General features: G+C 43.0%; 1 protein-coding gene across 1 annotated transcript in view; it reads right to left on the bottom strand.

Annotated features, from left to right (window-relative positions):
• Positions 1 to 20,691, bottom strand: part of cdh23 (cadherin-related 23) — a 704,187-nt gene that overhangs the window by 379,521 nt on the left and 303,975 nt on the right. The gene's annotated exons all lie outside the window — the stretch shown is intronic.

Below are 20,691 nucleotides of genomic sequence, written 5' to 3'. Positions count from 1 at the left end.
AGCCACCTGGCTGCTGCCAGCCATAAGGTTAGATGTGCTGTGAAAAATGCCAGTTAATTGCGGTGTTAATGGGCTTAATAGCCCTCTTAGTTATCGGTGGGTGCATTTCTGAGTTTAGAGCATGCCCGCTGACTGGAATATCGTGCGAGTGTGCAATAACATCAGGGCGCGCGCCTGACATCATCACGCGCTATTTTACACTCCAGCATGTCGAATAATGATCTCAAACTGTTGAGATGTATCAGTCATGTTATTCACAATCAATTGATTTTGATTAACCCCATGCATCCGTTAAATACTTGTTGCTAATATGGATGAAAGCAGATTGCCAAACTAAGAGTTCAACTGCACACTAAAGCTAAATTAAATATTTCCCACAAACCTCGCGTTGTCAGGCAGGAGTAGCTTAGAGAGATTGGGAGGAGAGGCGCTATAGTGGGATTTGATAACAAGGATGAGAATTAAGTAGTTCAATCAACCAGGCAGGTCTACAGCATTTGCAAGAATATTAATCATTGCCCCGTTAATCAGGTTCAGCAGAGAGTGAGATAAAAGCAAAATACTGCAGATGCTGGAAGTCTGAAACAAAAATAAAAATAGAAAATGCTGGAAAAACTCAACAGGACTGACAGCACCTGTGGAGAGAAAGTCAGAGCTGACGTTTTGAGTACGTATGACTCTTCTTCAGAACAGAGTGAGACCTGTGACTGGAATTTCGTCCCACCTGCTTTCAGATTTCCATGCAAGCCAATTCCAACTGCTCTACTGTAGGTGCACCAGCAGCATACTTTCCCAGCTTGTTACTCAGTTTAGCTGATTAAATTCCATCAACCGCCCTGCACACACCTGGAATTCCCTAATCCTTGCCTCCTGTCAACACGTACGCATGTTCTCAGGACACGGGTGGGTTGGATATGTATCGGAATGTGTGCCAAATGAGGCGACATCTTGTGATGTGACATAAATGCAAATTCTCTTCCTTAATCAAAATGAAAATGTACCAGTGAAATGATCACAATGATTTGTACACCCGAGACTCCCAGTTGACCAACAAAGCAATCTTCCACGATTACTTGAATTGTTAGATTAAAGCTGCGCTGGTTTATAATGGCAGTTTACGAATGGTTTTTTCTCCCTTCAGAAAAAACATAACGCTGCGACAGCTCAATCCTGGCACAGAAACCGAACACCATTATCACCCTCTTCAGGTGATTTCCAAGTTGTGAAAAGCATCAGTCGTTTCTGTGTCAAAAGGTTCAACAAGCACATTATTGAGAAAGGTGGCAAAGCAGTGATGTTACTGGACTAGTAATCCAGAGGCCCGGCCTAATGGTGGAGACAGGGGTCCAAATCCCATCATGCCAGCTGGGGAAATTAAATTCAATTAATTAAACCCAAAAAAAAAACCCCTCGGTAATGGTGATCATGAAACTACAAGATTGTCAGGAAAAACCCAACGGGATCATTAATGTCCTTTGGGGAAGGAAATCTGCCATCCTTACCTGGTCTGGCCTAGTCTTACTCCAGACCCACTGCACTTAATTGCCCTCTGAAATGGCCTGACAAGCTACTCAGTTGTCACCACCACCTTCTCAAGAGCACTTAGGGATGGGCAATTAATGCTGGCTTTCCCAGTGCTGCCTTACCCTGTCAATGAACAAATTTAAAAAAAGAAATTCTGACATTAACAAATTGTTAACAATGCTGTAAACTTTCCTTTGTTTCCATTTGCTTTCGTTACTTGCGCATCCACACTTGATAGACGGAGTGAGGCAGCTTTAAAAAGTATATATTTTTCAAATGCTCTGATTTCTTGCCTCATTTATATACGCTGCACTTACTGCATCAGGAAGCTAACCGGAAACAAAAAAGAAAGGCTAACTTGACAACAAAACTAAGCTCTCCAATGCCACACCATTTAGCATTATCACCGCCAATAGTGCTTTGGTACATTTGTTTTGCAAGCATCGTTTTCTAAGATACAAGTAGAAATTGAGCTCTGCTACCTGAATAGGTAAACTAGTTGTTTTGCACCAACGGGGTCAGAATGGACATCAACTACATTTTTAATGGCTGTAGTAGCTACTTTATCAGCCTTCCTCATCATTTCATTTAACTTTATAAATATTTGTGCTAACATTTCTTCCCTCTTGTTGAATTTCCATTTGCTCATGCCCAAATTGAAAAGGCTTTTGGAAACCCACAGGTTTCACTGCCTAGTAGAGAATTGAGCTAGTGAGCAAATGGGAAGCTCGTCTGGCTGCCAAAGGTCACAGCACTTGCAGAGCTCGTCCTCCTGAATTTTGCCTCCCTTTCCCTCCCGTCAGGCTTCAATTGATTAAGGCAGATTGTCAGCCTTCCAACCAGCGACTGCTTGTCGGTCAGAGGTGCTTTCTCCTGGGGCGCAGAAACCATCGCCCAAGCACACCACCAATTATTGGGAACGCGACAAGGATTTCAGGATGCGGGTCAGGGTGAAGCTCTGCATCAGACTGCAGTTAGGAGAAAGCATTTGCATTCGTATCACGTCACAAGTTCTTGCTTCATTTAGCAGTCAATGTGGCCTTTCCCACGTGGGAAAGCAGCAACTATGTTGTACGCAGCAAGATTCCACAAACAGCAACGAGGAGGTTGGCAACTCAATCTATTTGTCCTGGTGACGTGGCTGAAGGGCAGATGGTGTCATGGCCTATTTAATATCCACATGAACCGCGTAAGAAGCAGGCAAAGTCGCAGCTTAACCCCTCATCTGACATTTGCACACGGCAAGATCCCACAACCAGCATTGAGTCACATGACTGTTTCAGTGACGCTGGTTGGCCAGGACACAGGAGGGGACTCCCTTGCTCGTCTTCATAATAATACCATGGTATCTTTCACATCCACTCGAGAGGACCAATGTTGAATGTCTCATCCACAGGTTGGCGCTTTTGACAGTGCAATACTCCCTCAAAAGCATTGCTAGCAAAGGGTGCAATGGATAAGACCGAGGTAAAATGCATCAATTTATTGGTAGGCCTTCAAACGATAAATAAAACGCGCTCTCCGGAGACATTACAGTTAGGAAAATGGTGTGTCTCTGTAAAGTATGCTTACCTATGATCAGCAACTGGTAAGGGTTAGGAAAAGAGTAAATAGGAGCAAAGGTCCACAGTTAAGCTTGTAACATGTCCAGAATATGCAACCAGCTGCCTGAACAAATTATACACCCAGGTTCACTTTGCATTGAGTTCTGAGCTCAATTGGTGTGAGATGGCGTGCACAAGGTGGACTCTCATCACTCGCTCTAAGTGTGCTCCTGAGTCTGAATGGTTCCTGATCCCGGACAAGCAAAGTCAGCTTTGCACCCAAAACCAGTGCACTTGCTTCAGAAGTGCAGCCAAAATGATCAAGAGTTCTATCTTTGTTCAGCACACTGGCTGACGTGGCTTCACAAGCAATTCTTTTATAAACCACCGCAACAATAATTCATGATGACCGTTCTGATGAAAAGGCTATTGACCTGAAATATTAACTCGGTTGCTGCCAGACATGCTGAGTGTTTCTAACGTTTTCTGTTTTTTGTACTCACAATTACAATGTTTGATTTACAGGGCATCAACTATTTGGTTAACTTAGCATCAGATGGCACAAAAGGAGGCCATTTGGCACATTGTGTCTCTGTCAGCCATTTGTAAGAGGTATTCAATTATCCTTTTCTTTGTTCCTTTATGTAAAGTGGAGGTCACTGGCAGGGCTGAGTGACTTGCTAGGTCATTTCAAAGGACATTTAAGAGTCAACCACTTTGCTGTGGATCTGGAAATCACACATGGGCCAGACCGAGTAAGGATTTCTTCCTCAGTGAACCAGATGGGTTTTTACGATTGACAATAATTGCCATGGTCAACATTACTGAAATTGGCTTTCAATTCCTGATTTACTAACTGAATTTAAAATTGTTCCATTTGCCGTGGTAGGATTTGAACCCACGTTCCCATAGCATTAGCCTGAGCCCCTGGATTACTAGTCCAGTGACACTGCCATTACACCACCCTCGTCTCCTAATTACTCCCCTTACTGTGCTTTTCAACCTTCCTCCACAATCCTGCAATATTTTCCCCTTCAAGGATCTATCCAGTTCCCTTTTGAAAGTTATGATTGAATCAGTTCCTCCCACCATTTCAGACAGCGCGCTCCGGATCACAACTTGCTGCGTGGAAAAAAAATATCCTCCTCATCTCCCCTTTATGCCAATATCCTCAACTCAAGTGTTCCTGTGGTACGGACCTGCTTGTCAGTGACAACAGTTTCTCCCTCTTCGCTCGATCGAATTTCTGAACGTCACCACTAAACTTCCTCTTAACCTTTTCTGTGCCAAGGAAAATGGTCCCAGTTTTGCTCATTTGTAATTAAGTTAGAGTTTGGGCCAGTCTCACTGATGGTACCAGGCGTCGGGCAAAGGGCTGACGTATTGTGAACCCATGCCTCCACCTGACCCTCTCCAACACAGCCTAGCTCTGTACCCTCTATCTGCACATTTTCCCAAACCAGTTCGGTTTATTTAGATTGTTCCTTTTCAGGAAATAGGAACATTTTAAAAAGTGTGGTAATCTGCTCTTTTTTTCAATGACAACATCTTCAGTAATAAAACAAACTTTCAATTGGTGGGGGCAGCAATTCTATCAATTAATTATACAATTAAAACCAAAAGTACGTAAAAATATAAGAAATAGGAACAGTAGACTATCCAGCCATTTGAGCCTGCTTTCCCATCCAATATAATCATGTATTTGTGCGATTAACTGATTAAAATTCTTAACAAGCGTTAATCACAGTCAACCATTTTTTTTAAACTTGCTTGACAGCCCTAATAAAATATCAACATCTCAAGTTTTACTTGCACATCCTCTAATAGGTTTCAATGCAGAACCAGCTCATTCCTGCATTGAAAAACACCGCACTGGGCAACAAAATCATATCGTGATTTTAAGGTCAAAACTGAAATCAAGTTTGCCGGCAGTAGGTGGTGAGCTCGTCCACATCATGATTCTAACGAAAGGAGCTCAGGGACATTCATTTCAATGGAACAGCTGCCTGTCACTTGAAGCAACACATGTTGAGGACTTTAAATTTCATACCTTTATTGGGCCAAATGACAGGAGCTCAAAATGACAAAATCCCAGGAGCACTCCTGAGTTAAGAGGCTTCGATTAGGTCTCTCTCATGCAACCGAAGACTAATGATGAAAATATAAACAGCTGGCTATCAAGTCCACTGGTCGGCTCATTAGCTTCTCCTTATATCGCTTGTCAATCTCCTGACGTGTGCCGTGTGGAGGAGCAAGTGAAGTAGGGTTAGAGTCTGAAGGCTATTAGGACTGGGGCATGTGGATATATCTGTAACCATGCATTAAGGGCAATTCCCTAACTTTTCAGTGGTATCATGAAATGAGCGACAATGAATCAGCTACACATTATCACTCCCCATTTTTATATGAGCCACGGGCAGCTGATCTCATCCAATCCATCACTTACTATCGTCCCGTGCCAATATTACTTTCCAGTTCTTATCCTTTCAGTAACCTCCAATAGGGGGAGTCTGTAATTACAGCACTATAAGTACATACAAGCAACTCCCATTATAAATACAGATGCAGGAAATTCAAAGGGAACTTTACCTAGAGCGCGCTTAGAATGTGGAACTTGCTACCTCAAGGTGTAGTTGAGGCAATTAGCATCAAGGGGAAGCTGGATAAATACATGCAAAAGTAATAGTACGTAATGATAAGGTGAGATCAAGAGGGGTGGTAGAAAGCTCGTGTGGAGCATAAACTCTAGCATGGAAGAGTTCTCAGAAACGGTAGCTTGATGGTTATGGTACTGGGCTAGTAGTCTAGAAACCTGGACTAATAAGCTGCAGAGGCTCTGAAGAAGAGTTGTATGGACTCGAAATGTTAACTTGGTTTCTCTCTCCACAGGTGTTGTCAGACCTGCTGAGTCTTTCCAGCACTTTCTGTTTTTGTATTAATAAGCTGGAGATGAGGTCAAAATTTTTTTCCATTCATGAGATGTGGGCTTCACTGGCTGGGCCAGCATTTATTGTCCTTCCCTAACTGCCCTTGAGAAGTTGGTGGTGAGCTGCCTTCTTGAACCGCTGCAGTCCATGTGGTGTAGGTACACCCACAGTGCTGTGAGGGAGGGAGTTCCAGGATTTTGACCCAAAATCCATTGAATTAATAATCTGAAACAAAAAGTTAGTATTCAGTAATAACGAACATGAAACTACTGAATTCTTGTACAAAACCCATCTGGGTTCACCAATGTCCTTTAGGGAAGGTAATCTGATATCTTCACCCTGCTCTGGTCCACATGTGACTCCATTCCCACATTTAACTGCCCTCAAATGACTGAGCAAGCCGCTCATTTATCACCACCCCCTTCTCAAGGGCAATTAGGGGTGGGCAATAAATGAAGGCTTTTGCTCGCGATGGACAAATCCCATAAATGAAAAAGAGAAAAAAAAATCAGGCCAAATGGCTTGTTCCTGTGCTTTGGCCACTTTCGGTTGACCATTATTTCCTTGTACCCCGCTGTTCTTTATTCATGTCACTCCTCTGACCTACACAGTCATCTCCCCATGTCCCGTCAATGCTCATCGTTCACACATGGAAACAAGGAGTAAAAACAAAAGTGCCTGGCATTTATCACACAAAACAAACAGATGGTCAGAGAGAAATCGCAGAGTGTGATGCCCTGGTTTGCACTGGCCTCGAACCAACTTGGGATTGCACACTGGGCTGCAACTTCACCTCCACCACCTGCCTCTCCACACAGCACATGGAAACAGAAAGAGAGACAAACCGTGAATAGTTACTTAGACCAAGGCAAGTCCCATTTTCTTCACAATCATCCTGTGATGCAAATTTGGAAGAGGGTGTCAATCCGAATGGGCCAGTTGCACAGAGTTGTGGCAGTTACACTATCAGAGGTAAAAGTCTATACAAGGAGAGGCTAATAAGGTTAAGCAGCTCACTAAATCATTTCCTTCTAGTATTCTAGCTGTTCTAAGTTATCACTGGAACAAATCTGATAAGAATCACATTGATATCTGTGGGACCTAGCTGCGTGCAAATTGGCTGCTGTATTTCCCTCGGTAGTCCACTTCAAAAAATTCTCAAATGGCTGTGAAATATTTTTAGGCTTCCTGAGGTCATGAAAGGTGCTATATAAAGGCAAGTTATTTTGCTTAACCCATTTGTAACTTGAACAGCCTAAAATTCTTGGGGTCCTGATTTTTCATTCCCCATGCCCAGCAGGAATGGTACTGTAGTGCTTGGAAAATCACTCTGCAGAACTTTCCGAGCCCACCACCAGTACCTATTCATGGTCTGACTGCTGCCTGAATGCTGGGGTACTTGAAACGGGCGGTCCAAGTTAGGGTCACCAGCGCTGATTGGACATATTGGTGGGGAGGTTCTATTGCACACCCTTCACGCCCCCCCACCAACCTCCCAGCCCAAACCATCTTTGCCCCATCCCCAAATCTTTTTACAGCTACCTTATTCAATTTTTTGTGGAGGAAACAGAGAGAGTAGACAATGGTAATGCAGTCGATGTAATTTATCTGGATTTTCAAAAGGCTTTCTATAAGGTTCCCCACAATAGCCTAATATATAAAGTCAGAGGCCACGGAGTCAAGGGGAATGGAATGTTAGCTGGCTTCAAGACAAAGCAGAGAGTGGGAGTAAATGGTAGTTATTCAAGTGGCAGAAGGTGGGAAGTGCTGTTCCAAATGGATTAGTGCTGGGACCACTGCTATAATTTACATTAAAGGTTTGGATTTTGGAATGAAAAACACAATTTCTAAATGTGCAGATGAGACCAAATTGGGGGGTGGGGCAGGGCTGATAGTCAATACTGAGGAGGTCGGCAACAAGTTATAGGAGAGCATTAGTAAACTTGCAGAATGGGCAAATATTTGGCAAGTGATGTTCATGTTCAACACATAAATGTGTTACATTTAGACAGGAAGAACTGGGAGGTCAACTAATGCTTGGAAAGTGCAAGTCTAGGTGGGGTAGAGAAACAAAGGAACCTCAGAGTACAAAGGTATCAATCACAAAGCTGTTCCTCAGGTTAAAGAAGATATAAAAGGAGCAAAACAAACACTCTGCGTTATTTCTAGCTGAATAGAGTTGAAAAGTAAGGAAGTTATGTTAAACTTTATCGAAACTTGGTTAGACCGCATTTAAGAGTACTGGGTGCAATTCTATTCAGTGTCTTATGAAAAGGACATAGAGGGTGAAGAGATGGGTATACAGATCAGGAAAGGATTGAGAAGCTAAGCCTCTTTTCTCTTGATAAAAGAAGGCCTATTAGAGGTGTTTAAGATTAAGAAAGGTTTTGATAGAATGGATACAGAGAGAATGTTTCCACTTGTGGGGATAAGCAAAACTAGAGGTCATCAACATGAGACAGTCACCAAGAAATCCAATAGGGAATTCAGGAGAAACAACTTGACCCAAAGGGTGGCGAGCTCATCATTGTCAGCTGTCCCTCGATTCGAGGATGACATCTACTCAGGATCTCAAGTTCCTGCCTTGGGTCTTCATGTGTCCGAACAGGTCAATTCTCGACCCGTAGATCTTTGGGCACATAGGGGAAGGACTTCCCATGAGGGAGTGGGATCCGGAGCGCAGGATTTGCTTCCTTTTCTTTCCCTCATCTTTAAAGGGGTTGGATTTAAAGCGTGATGCAGCTTGATGGGCAGGTTGTCACCATTTTGAACGACTGGCAGCAAGCTCCGCCCAACCATTCATGGCAATGCCGCCATTTTTGAAGGAGAGCTTCAGAGTAACTTTGAAGCATTTTTGTTGTCCTCCCCTGGAAAGCCGGCCATCTGAGAGTTGAGAAAACAGGCCCTGGTGGGGGAGACACTTTTCAGTCATTTGGGCACAGCGTCCAGTCCATCAAAGTTGGTCTTGGAGGAGTTTTGCCTGAATGCTTGTGGGGCTGGCTTCAAGAAGGACATTAGCGCTTGTTTGGCTGTCCTTCCATCAAACCCAGAGGATACAGTGGAAGCATTGCTGGGGGAATTTCTCTAGCCCTCTTATGTGATGCTGATATATAGTTCAGGTCTCACTACAGTACAGGAGTGTGGTAACGACAGCTGCTCTGTACACCAGGACTTCTGTTCACTTGTGAAGGTCTTTGTTGTCAAACAATCACTGCCGTAGTTTGTGGAAGGCTGAGCTGGTGCAGCTGATCCGGCATTGGATCTCCTAGTCAATGGTGGTCCTTTGAAAGAGGTGACTGTCAAGGTATGGGAAGTGCTCAACATATTCCAGAGTCTCTTCTTCAACATATATAGAGGGTGGAATATTTGACTGATCAGGTGTGGGTTGATATACGAGTTTAGTTTTGGCCACATTCACAGGCAAACCAAGTCTCTTGTCTGCAGAATTGAAGAGATCGAACATAGCTTACAACTCTGGTGCAGAGTTGGCAATGACACTGCAGTAATCCACAAACTGAAGATCATTTATGTCCAAGGTGGTCAGTTCAGTTTTGGCACAAAGGCAACTGGGGTTAGAGAGATTTCCATCTAGACAGTACTTAATACTCATACCAAACAGCAGCTCATCTTTGATGAGATGAATAGCCACTGCCAAATAGATTGTAAATAGTATGGGGCTATCACACAGCCTTGCTTGATTCTGGTCTGAATTTTGAAGGTGGCTGCTTCAGATCTCCCACTCAAGGCAGTTGCAGTCATATCATCACGAAGCAGTTGGAGGTTTGTGAAGATGTTTCTCAGACATCCAAATCTCTGGAGCACAATCCACAAAGCCTCGCAATTTACAGAGTCAAATGCTTGGGTGAGGCCGAGGACCATGTGGTGTTTTCGACATTTTTCTGGTAACAAAGACTGTGTCAGAGGTTCCTCTGGAAGGTCTAAAACCACAGCCTCTCTGGGAGAATATCCTCAGCCACAGGAAGTAGGCGATTCAGGAGAATGCGGATCAGGATTTTCTCTGCTACAGACAGCAGGGAAATACCTCGATAGTTTCCACAGCATGATTTACCTCCCTTCAAGAAGTCAAGATGACAGCATTCCAACGCGAGGAAAGATCCGGAATATAAAGGACAAGTGGTGGGAAGAGAAAGCCCGAGAGATCCAACAGTATGTTGACCATCATGACATGCAAAGTTTTTTTTTGAAGGTGCCAGGGCCATCTATTGACCAAGATCAAATGGTCAAAATCCCCTTCGCTCACAGGATGGTGCCTCTCTTAAGGATGACAATGCCATTCATCAACACTGGAAAGAACATTTCCAACAACTTCTCAATGGTGAAGGTGCAGTTGATAGTCTCTACGCTTTCCCCCAGTACCCTGTGATGGAATGCAGGGGTGAATCACCATTGATGGGAGAGTGGCAACAAGCAATCAAGCAGATGAAAAAGAACAAAGCCTGCGGCCCCAATGGTATTCCAGCTGAGGTCGTGAAAGCCGGTGGGCTTCTGCTCACATCAAGAATCCATTACACTCATCCTATGAATTTGGAAGGAAAAAGAACCTCCGCCCCCAACTTCAGGAGTGCGACAATTGTAACTATTAGTTGTTTGGTAGTACAGAACTTGAGCATTTTTGAAAGAAAGAGACATGCTGTCTAAGCTTTTCATCTTACACTCATCAGTACAGATTCGTAAGAATACCAACTGTGAAGAGAATAACAATTTATACTACATGAGGTGATAGTCCTGATTGGTTGGCAAGTGGACTCTGATTGGTAGAGGTGTTGCCTCCACTTTGCTTTCATGGCAATGCATCTACCAATGAGAACCCACTTGCCAGCCAATCAGCACTCTCTTCTCATGCAGTATAAATTATTGTTTCATTCACAACTGGTATTCCTGCGAATCTGTACTGATGAGTGCATGAAGAAAAGCTTTAACAGTTTGCCTCTTTTTACAGCAATTGTAACTATCTTCAAGAGTGGTGTGAATGTAGAACGACAAGAAGTGGCCGTGAATGGTATAGATATATTTAAGGAGAAGTTAGGTAAGCAGTTGAGGGTGAAGTGTTTTGAGGGTTACATTGATAGATTTTGATGAAAAAAGATGGGAGGAGGCTCAAGCGGAGCATAAACACCAGCATGGACATGTTGGGCCTGTGTCTGTGCTATATACTCTGAACAACAGTGGTCAAAGAACATTTTCAAAAACAATTTTTTCAAGTGTCTTGATAATTTTTCTTCGTTGTCATTCACCAAAGTTTCGAGTTGATTAATGTCCAATTGTTGGAGACGCCAGGAGATTTGGCCACCCCTATCTCAATTGCTTCCCAGAAGTAGGTGAGAATTTCATTGTAGCAGTGAAATCAGGATTCGATTCCGCCATCCGGACTCTAATGCCATTTTTGGTCAAAATAGCCAAAGTGAAACACAGCCCTGGGCAGTACATGGCAAACATGCACACCTAATCTTTGATAAGCAGACAGAAAGAAGCGGACAAGACAGAAACCATGCAATAAAGTGCTTATAATATAAGATATAAAGGAGCATTTAAATGTTGAGGCCTTTCCCCCAATCCCAAGTCAGTGAAAGTTGCTCTGCTTATCAAAATGATCAAGATGTAACAACCAATTTCACAAGCACAGAATACAGTAGCAGAGTGATGTTTATGGCAATCAATGTTACAACTCAATTACCAACCATTTATCAGTGAATGCATTATAGGTGCGTGCCTGTGAGATTTCTACATGTCCTTTGATGGTTTATTAAAGGGCATCTCAAAATGAGGCTATAATGCAGTGGTGCACTCAATTTCTTGGAAATAGAACGATGAAGGACAATCAGAAAGATCCTATTTCTACTGAGGCCATGATGACAGCCTGTTAAGAATGGCAAATCAGAAGATGCATTGGAACGGAATGAACAGAAGGACGAGCTCACACGCTCTCTCAGGATTGCTTTGCCATTCAATACGATCATGGCTGACCTTATACCTGAACCTCACTTGCCCGTCTTATTCCTCAATTCCCTTGGTGCCCAAAACTCTCTCAATCTCAGAATTGAATATACTCAATAACTGAGAATCCACAATCCTCTGGGGTAGAGAATCCCTCTGCGTGAAGAAATTTCTCCTCAATCTCAATCCTAAATGGCCAACATGTTACTCCAAGACTATGACGCCTAGTTCTCGACTCTCCAGCCAGGGGCAAGCAACTTTTCAGTATCAACCTTGTCAAACCGTCTAAAAATGTTATGCGGTTCAACGAAATCATCTCTCATTCTCCTAAATCCTATGGATCATGGGCTCATCTCTTCTCACAGGACTTCCCTCTCAACCCAGAAATCAATCCAGTGAACCTTTGTTGAACCTCTTCAAGGCGAGTATATCCTTCCTTGGGTAAGGAGGCCAAACCTGTATGCAACATTCCAGGTATGGTCCCAGTAAAGCCAAATTCATGTGGAAATGGAACTTATTAAATTTCCATAATTTCACTACATCTGTTGGACTATGGTGTTTTCAGTCCTTCTGACACAGCAGAGATAAAACCACCAGGCCTATAACATTGCTGATCATTTGAGCTGCAACGAGTGTCAGAGTTACTCGAAAGTAATTAAAAGGGCCAATTATTGCAAGTTACCTACTTTCTTCAAATTTATTCAGCCCAGGTACCGATAAATTTATAAGGACTTTTTTTTTCTTTCCAAGACAAATTAACCACTCTCATGCGCAAAGATTCAGATAATGCTGGAGCGTCTATAATCATCTACAGTTTATTCCACATTGCAGTGAAATAAGTTAGCAATATATTTCCAGAACATGAAGCACAATGCCGCAGATTCTGAAAATCTGACAAAATTCAAAGATATGCTGGGAATGTTCAGCAAGTCTGGCAGCATCTGTGGAGAGAGAAACAGAGTTAATACTTCAGTTCTGCCGAAATGTCAGTTAACTCCTTTTCTATCCGCGGTTGTTGCCTGATGAGCTAAGCACGGCAAGTTACAGCATTTCCTGGTTTTATCATGTTACAATCTCAGGGGAGGCCAGTAGCATATTTAATTTTTTAGTATCCAAAACTCCAGGCATTTAACTGAAAGAAGCCACAAGATTCACGGTTTTAAACAAATTAGTTCTACTGCACCAAAATTAAAGAACATGAATCCTAAAAGCTACGCTATTTCAAATAGTCAGAGTACAATGAGCTCAATTACTTTAAACCTAAACCAACCTTCTTCGCTCCACTTTCTTTCCCTTTCGATGTACTCCCCCAATAACTCAAGTCAGATATCTATTTGGATGATGAATTGCTTGGCCTGAGCACTGCTTCAAAGATTCCTATAAGAGTTGAGATTTCTTTGGTCTTCCACTTTTGACAAGATTGTCCCTTCAAATCTCCCCCAACCACCCTACAGTTGTAAATTCCCTGTTCAATACTAGTGTCTCAAGCAACTTAAGCATAGCTACCTTGGGTCATGCTCTCCTGGTTCAAATTTCCTTTAACTCTGAAATGTTGCATCTAAAACACTCTCTCTCTCTCTCTCACACAGCTGTTATATCAGAAGTTCAAATCACTGTTGGCAGTCCTTCAGTTAACAAGAGTTTTACTCTCTTTTAGCCATCACACACAATTTCAACTGAACTTTGATTGAGAGATGCTCTTTCTTCTTGTTATGGCACAGCAGATGGTAAATGCTGAGTTGTTAAGGCAAACCTGAAACAGCCGCTATAACTTGTTTTGCAATTTGTATACATTTCGAGATGTGTGCCTTGAATTCAGTAGTAATAAGACCACCAAGACTAAAAGGTTTCATAAAACTGGATTAACATTTATTAATAAGAGAAATACCTGTCTATGTCCCCTTACAGATTCCTTATGTCATCATCACAACATACCCTCCCACCTATTTTTGCATCATCAGCAAATTTAGATACACTGCACTCTGCCCTCTCCTCCAAGTCATTAATATACATAGTAAATAATCGATGCCCTAGAACTGATCCTTGTGGCACTCCACTAGCTACGTCTTTCCAAACTGAAAAAGACCCATTAATCCCAACTCTCTGACTTCTGTGTGTTAACCAATTCTCAATCCATACTAACATGTTACCCCCAATACCATGAGCTCCTATCTTGTGCAATAACCTTTTATGTGGCACCTTATCGAATGCCTTCCAGAAATCCAAATACACATCATCTACCGGTTCCCCTTTATCAACTCTGCTTGCAATATCCTCAAAGAACTCTAGCAAATTTGTCTAGCAAATTGTTTATCTCCCAGGCAACATGGTCACATGATCACTTACTGGGAGCCAGGTGTTTTATCATAATTCTCTTTTCAGAGAAATCTGGATCCTAGAGGAAACAATTCCCCAAGAACCTGGTCCCAACCTGATTTTGAAGGCGAACCTACATTCAGTTCAAGGGGGAGAACTTTAAACCTCACTGGCCTGAGTGTACTCCGTGCAGTGTCAAGAGTCGTTCAAAAAACTGAAAAGCCTTTTTAAAGAGAGCGTGAGTTAATTTAAATGTTCCGTGACCAGCCCTTGGGCGCGTTATGAATTTAGTAGCTAGGACTGGCACTGTGGATAGTTGTGCATAGCTCCAACCTGTCTGTAAGAACTAGCCTTTGGCCAAAAAAAAAAAAATGCCAGGAGGTACTGTTAGCTGGAAACCAATGTCCTTCTAATCTCAGGCTCTTGGCAAAGTGTAACTGCAACCTTAAGTGATGACGATGCAAAAACCCCTCCTTAGCTTTGTACCCCCAACTCGATTTTTTTTTCTCATTGAGTAATTTCGGAAGGGAGCCCGGAAAGGTGAGTGCCACTTCAAAAATGTGATGTCCCACTGAACAAATGCCCAAAGGCTTGCTAAACACAATTAGTAATGCATCATTACTTAGGCTGGGCTGGAAAATTAACCCATTTCCTATTCGCAAAGACAGGAACAATAAATATTAGTTGAGGGGAAGTTAAAGCAACGTTTGTCAACAACAACTTGAATTTATATAGCGACTTTAACAATGGGTAGGATTTTCCAGCCCTGCCCACCACTGGGATTGTCCACTCCTGCCCGAAAGCCAATGGGCTTTTGGCTGGGCTGCTGAATCTCCAGTGGCAGGTCCTGGACGGGGATGGAGAGGCTGGAAGATCTCGGTCATTGTATAATCACATGTGGATTCACAGGAGTGAAACGGTCAGAAATTGACACTGAACAAAAGCAGGTGGCACTGGAACAGGTGAACAAAAACTCAGTCACAAAGGTGGGTTCAGTCAGAGTGTATTAAAGGAGGGAGAGTAGTTCAGGGAAGAAGCTGCAAAGCATAGGGCCTAGATCGCTGAAGGTACAGCCGCCAATTGTGCAGCACTGAAGATTGGGGATGAACAAAAGGCCTGAATTGGAGAGTTCTGTGAGGCATCCAGGACGTAAGGTGGTTACAGACAGAGAAGGAGGAGGTTGGAGAGGGATTTGAACATAAGGGTGAAACATTTAAAGCTGGGGCCTTGCCAGACCAGTAGAAAATGTCTGTGAGCACAGGGGTGATTGGTGATTGGGACTTGGTGCAAGTTAGGAAACGCACAGCAGAGATTAGGATGAGTTCAAGTTTGTGGAGTTTAATCTGAACTGTTCCTGCTTGTGTGCTTTAGTCTACCTCTCTGTTCATTAAACTTGTGACAAAGAGGGTGCTATTTTTGGCAAGGAAAATATATAAGCAGGGGGTGGGGCTCCGACATTATCCCTCCCCATTTAAATCTTCAGGAAGGTGGGCCTGCAAAAAAATCAGCTATCCGCCCGCTGACCTGTCAGTGGCCAATTGAGGCCATTGACAGGATCATTAAAACAATTAAAGGACCTGCCCGTCCAACCTTAAGGTTGGTGGGTTGGCCAGGAACCCCAGAGGCAAATAGAGAAAACATGAAACCTTGTCCACCGGCGGGATGAGGCTTCATGTAAGGTTTAAAAAAGTTTAATAAAGTTTTAGTGAAATTTATTAACATTTCCCATCTCATGTGACATTGTCACATGAGGGGGGCATGTTAAAGATTTTTTTATTTTTCTATTTTTAATGTTTATACAACTTTCAGCGATCTACCTGAGGCTGCACTTAGCCTCAGGTGGATGTGAGCTCTTTTGTGCGCATGCGTGAAAGAGTGCACTCTCGCATTTGGGGAATCCACCCCACCCCCCCCCCCCCACACCCCCACCGCCGCACAGGGAGCGCATAGCCCTTCCCGCCGGGTGTCACGCTGGGGCCCGCTTCTCCGGCGGGGATCGGCTCCCCACCCGCCGGAGATTGGGTCTGGCCTGCCCGCCCGGTGGGCAGAAAACTCTGGCCAGTGAGTACGGTGGAAGCGGGACTCTGCCTGGCTTTCAACTGCTAAAAGGTCATCAACCTGAAAGGTTAATTCTGTTTCTCTTTCCACAAACGCTGGGAGACTTGCTGAGGATTTCCAGCATTTTCTAAATTTCTCTTTTGCATTTTTCCATTTACAAGGCCAAGCATTTTGCACTTAAAATGGAACCCCTGGTGCTGTGCCAGGAGAGGAACTCATGCGTTTGAGGCTTCTGACTTAAGCTACAAGTAATACCATCTGGAGTTAACAAGAAGGTGACCCATCTCTTTCACGTCACTGTCTGTAATGAAAAGAAAATCAGAATAACCTTGTTTGGCTATACCTCCAGGGTTGTTGAAATAATAATGCAGACAAGTTCATCACTGTGATTGCTGACGTATGGGCATTTCTTAACTATGCATGCTATGGGCTTTAGAAAGAGTACAGAGAAGATTTACTGCAGATCTTCTTTTAGGTGGCGAGACGAGAGAAGCTGGGACCGCTCTCCTTAGTGCAGGGAAGGTTAAGGGGGGAGATTTAACAGAATGTTCAAAATCATGAAGTGTTTTGATTGATTGAATAAGGAGAAAGTGTTTCCAGTGGCAGGTGGGTCAGTAACCGGAGGACACAAATTTAAGATGGATTACAAAGCTGCAGGGGAGATAAGGAGAGATGTTTTCGCTCAGAGTTATGATGATGTGGAGCGCACCACTTGATCGGGAGTGGAAACTGATTGATTAACTTTCAGAAACAAAATGGTCAGAGACTTGAAAAGGAAGATCTTGTAGGGCAGTGAAGTAGGTCTTATTGAATAGCTCTTGCAATGAGCTAGGACAATCACAACAGGCTGAATGGCCTCTCTTGGTGCTGTACAATAATAAGTGTCGGTGCTTTGTCTCTAATTCATTGCTGACAGCTCTCTTACAACGAGCAACAAACAATGGCATCAGAAAACAATAGAACTACTGTCACCCGGACAGACAGGAAAGCAGGAATTAGTCAACATAATGCTGAACATATTCCTCTATCTGCTCTCTTCATAGAAGTATTATCCCAAGAAAGGTTAATTCCCCTCAAAGTATTAGCAAGAAGTACTTGATCAGAGTGTGTAAAACAACTGGGCAATGAGAAGCCAATTAGTGACTTTGACAATTGTAAAAGAAAGATCAGTTTTTTCCTAATATTACTGTGGGATACTTTAAAGCAGAATTGTCGGGGGTTGTGTTGTGTGTATGCGTGTGTGTGTGTGTGTGTGTGTGTGTGTGTGTGTGTGTGTGTCTAGTTTAATTAAACTGCAGACAGTCAGAATGCAAGGTTTGAATCATCAAAAGGGATTGGGTGTAAAACAGGCATTTGAAATGGAGATGGATAAGCTAGGATGAAGTCTCCGCAGATACAGTCTAAATGGAATTTGCAAAGAGACATGGTAAAATATTTGCAACTGGCAAGATAAATAAGGCAAAATTATTAGGCTTATTTTATCAGGAAGTGCTGGCCCTAATGACAACACGAAAGATTTTTATATTCTGGGAAAAGTAACTTCCAAAGGCATGTTGAAACAATGGGATTTACAGATCAAAAGGTAGGAATAATATTTAAAGAAAGTTGGAAAACTGTGTTGGGTGTGGCCGTGTTAGATCTTGGAAGGTGCACTGAGTGAAACAGACCTGTGGAAAAGCTTCTAGCCATCTTTGCTGTTCCAGGAAGCAAGGTTTTGTTAAAAGCTTTGGCGCTCGATTGTTGAATAAAAGGGAGAAAAGAGCTGTGAAATCCATCCCTTACAGCAGTAGTAGGTGCTTGTGGTAATATTGCTGGATGTTTTATAGATTAAGAAACTATTTGGAGTGTTGCCTGAAAGGGATGTGTAGTTGAGAGTTTAGTTAAGTAGAAATCATGTGAGAATTGTTATAAAACTAAACTTAACTATGTAACTGTAGCCCTATGCATTTAAGTTTTCTTTTCTTTTGTTAACTATTGTTTTAATTTAATTTTTAAAATCTCTAACGGTGGTAATGGAGGACTCATTACTTCTAACCCCAGTGCACAAACGTTCTTGTGATAAATACAAATTGCAAAATTGTTGTGATAACGTGGCCACATTTCCCTTTGGGATTTGGTCAGCCTGGCAAACACCACCTGCCATATCATAACAAAATAAGGCGTAACCAGTCACTTACTTAGGTCAGGAGCAGTGCTAAGCTCCAGAAGGAGGCTAAACATGCGGAAAAGCTAGCCGGGAAAGCCCAAGATAGCTGTAATTTTTAAGAAATTGAAATCACAGTACACTCGAGTATCTGACCTGTTTTAAGTTGGCACAGCAGTCGAGGTGAGATACTGAGATTTAAGGCTTTTTAATCCATTTCATTCCCAAATTGGATTTTTCACTTCACTTCCAAAGTAGAGGTCTCACAAATTGGAAATGCCATCGGTTTAACTCCCAATAAAATTCAATCAAAGGTTACAGAGAGGGAAGCATCATCAGCAACCAGTTCATTAGAAACTAGATTTAATAGTGCTGGTGCAACAATAGGAGGTCATTACAGGTAGCTTCTGTGAAAAGAAAACTGTTTAAATTACTTAAAATTTAATGTGCCCATAGAGATGCATAAATATTTTATTACATGTTACTTTCAAAGTCGTAATAATTTTGTTCGCCTCTTGTGACCATAAGCACAAATGATGAAATACCCTCCTCTTAAAAGGCATGCAGATTCTACCGAGGGGGAGGAATAAAATAAAGCATTGCTATTAGTTGAGAGATGAATGCCTCTCAGGGAGAGGCCCCCGCTCAAAAACAAATAATAAAACAAGCCCTTTAATATCTACCTGAAGCCAATGTCAGTGTAACATATTATCCAAGGAATATGTCCAAAAGGTCCACGGTCCCTCATTGCTGCACCGGTCTACCAGCCTAGATTGTGTGTTCATGTTGTGTAGAGAGGGACTTGATCATCTGATTGCAGCGCTGCTGTTTCAGTTCCTTAGGCCAGGGTTTTTACCTTGTTGGGCGGGCTTAGCGAGCAGACAGGCCTGGGGACGGCCGCAAAGCTGACCCGCCACTCACAATTGGGCTCCGGCATCGATTTCACGCTAGCTGGCCGATTAACAGCCAGCCAGCATGAAACCCACGCTGCAGCGCTCAGTGTCGCCGGGGGTGAGGGGGCAAGAGGAGGGCGAGGGTGGAGATTCGCACATGCATGTGAGTACGCGCAATGAAAGCTGCCTCAGGAGGCTGAAGATTTAAAAACATCAAAATAGGAAATCCACCACCGTTAAAACCATCTATCTCCTCAGGGACACGTTATGAATGAAATTTAAAAATTTTGATTCAATTTTTAGTTGCTATTGGAAACTTCGTCCTGCCTGTGGGTGGGGTTTCCTAAAAAAAAAATCCAAAGGCTGCTTGGCGTTTCCACCTGACGCCAACTGTAAGGTTGGGCAGGCAGCGAAGAATTTCAGTCAATTCTTACGTTAGTGGCCTTAAAGGGCCTGTTAATTGTCGGCGGGCGTGCTGCCGATCCCGCACATGTCAAAATAGACGGCGGGACACTCGCTCGACATCACCGCACATCATTTTACTCGAGTGGGTTGGGAGCAGGGCCCAAGTGCTCAACGCAAATTCCTGCCCTTAAAAAATGACAGCCATCATGGACTTTCCCCAATTAGTTTTTCCTCACATTTAATCTCCTTCTGAAGTTCAGTGCTGCTCCCGATGTACGCAAGCGGCCGGTTAAACCTTATTGCCAAAGTCGCTGTTTGGCTTCTCGCTGATCTACACGCTCTCATCTTGCAATTAAGCCAAGGGAAGTGAACTCTCTGTTTGAGATGGAGTTTAATTCAGTGTAAGGCATCACACGTCATTCCTGAACCTATGAGGTGGGAATGGAAAATGTAATTATCGAGAACATGCTGTTTGATGGCCAGCTCCAAGCTTGCATTCAAGTATACTCAACATGTCAGGGGAGCTGCATTACACCCACCTTAATAGGACCAGACGATTAGGCTTACGTTTTCACATTGAGAACTTTTAACTCTTAAGGACTTGGGAGAATAGACAAGCCACACTGGACAGTGATCACACGTGATGTGACCATTTTGGACACCTACGTTTTTAAACATATTCGCAAGACCATTTTGTGAGAACGACTTTAAAAAATGTGACCCCGATGATTTGAAATTACCTGCTCTATGATAAAACAAGATAACAATTACTGTCTATGCTCACGTACAATACACAGCTTTCCCATTTCATGCTAAAGACCAGCAAGAGTGAGATATCTGAGCATTTGCTATTTAATGAAGAGCCTCATGGGCGAGTGCAATCATGGACTCTTAGTTCTAAACCTCAAATATCAATGGTTGATTCC

This window comes from Carcharodon carcharias, chromosome 28 (genome assembly GCF_017639515.1).
Source record: "Carcharodon carcharias isolate sCarCar2 chromosome 28, sCarCar2.pri, whole genome shotgun sequence".
Taxonomy (NCBI): domain Eukaryota; kingdom Metazoa; phylum Chordata; class Chondrichthyes; order Lamniformes; family Lamnidae; genus Carcharodon; species Carcharodon carcharias.
Note: the sequence above shows the minus strand (reverse complement) of the source record. Positions and strands in the feature narration are given on the sequence as shown.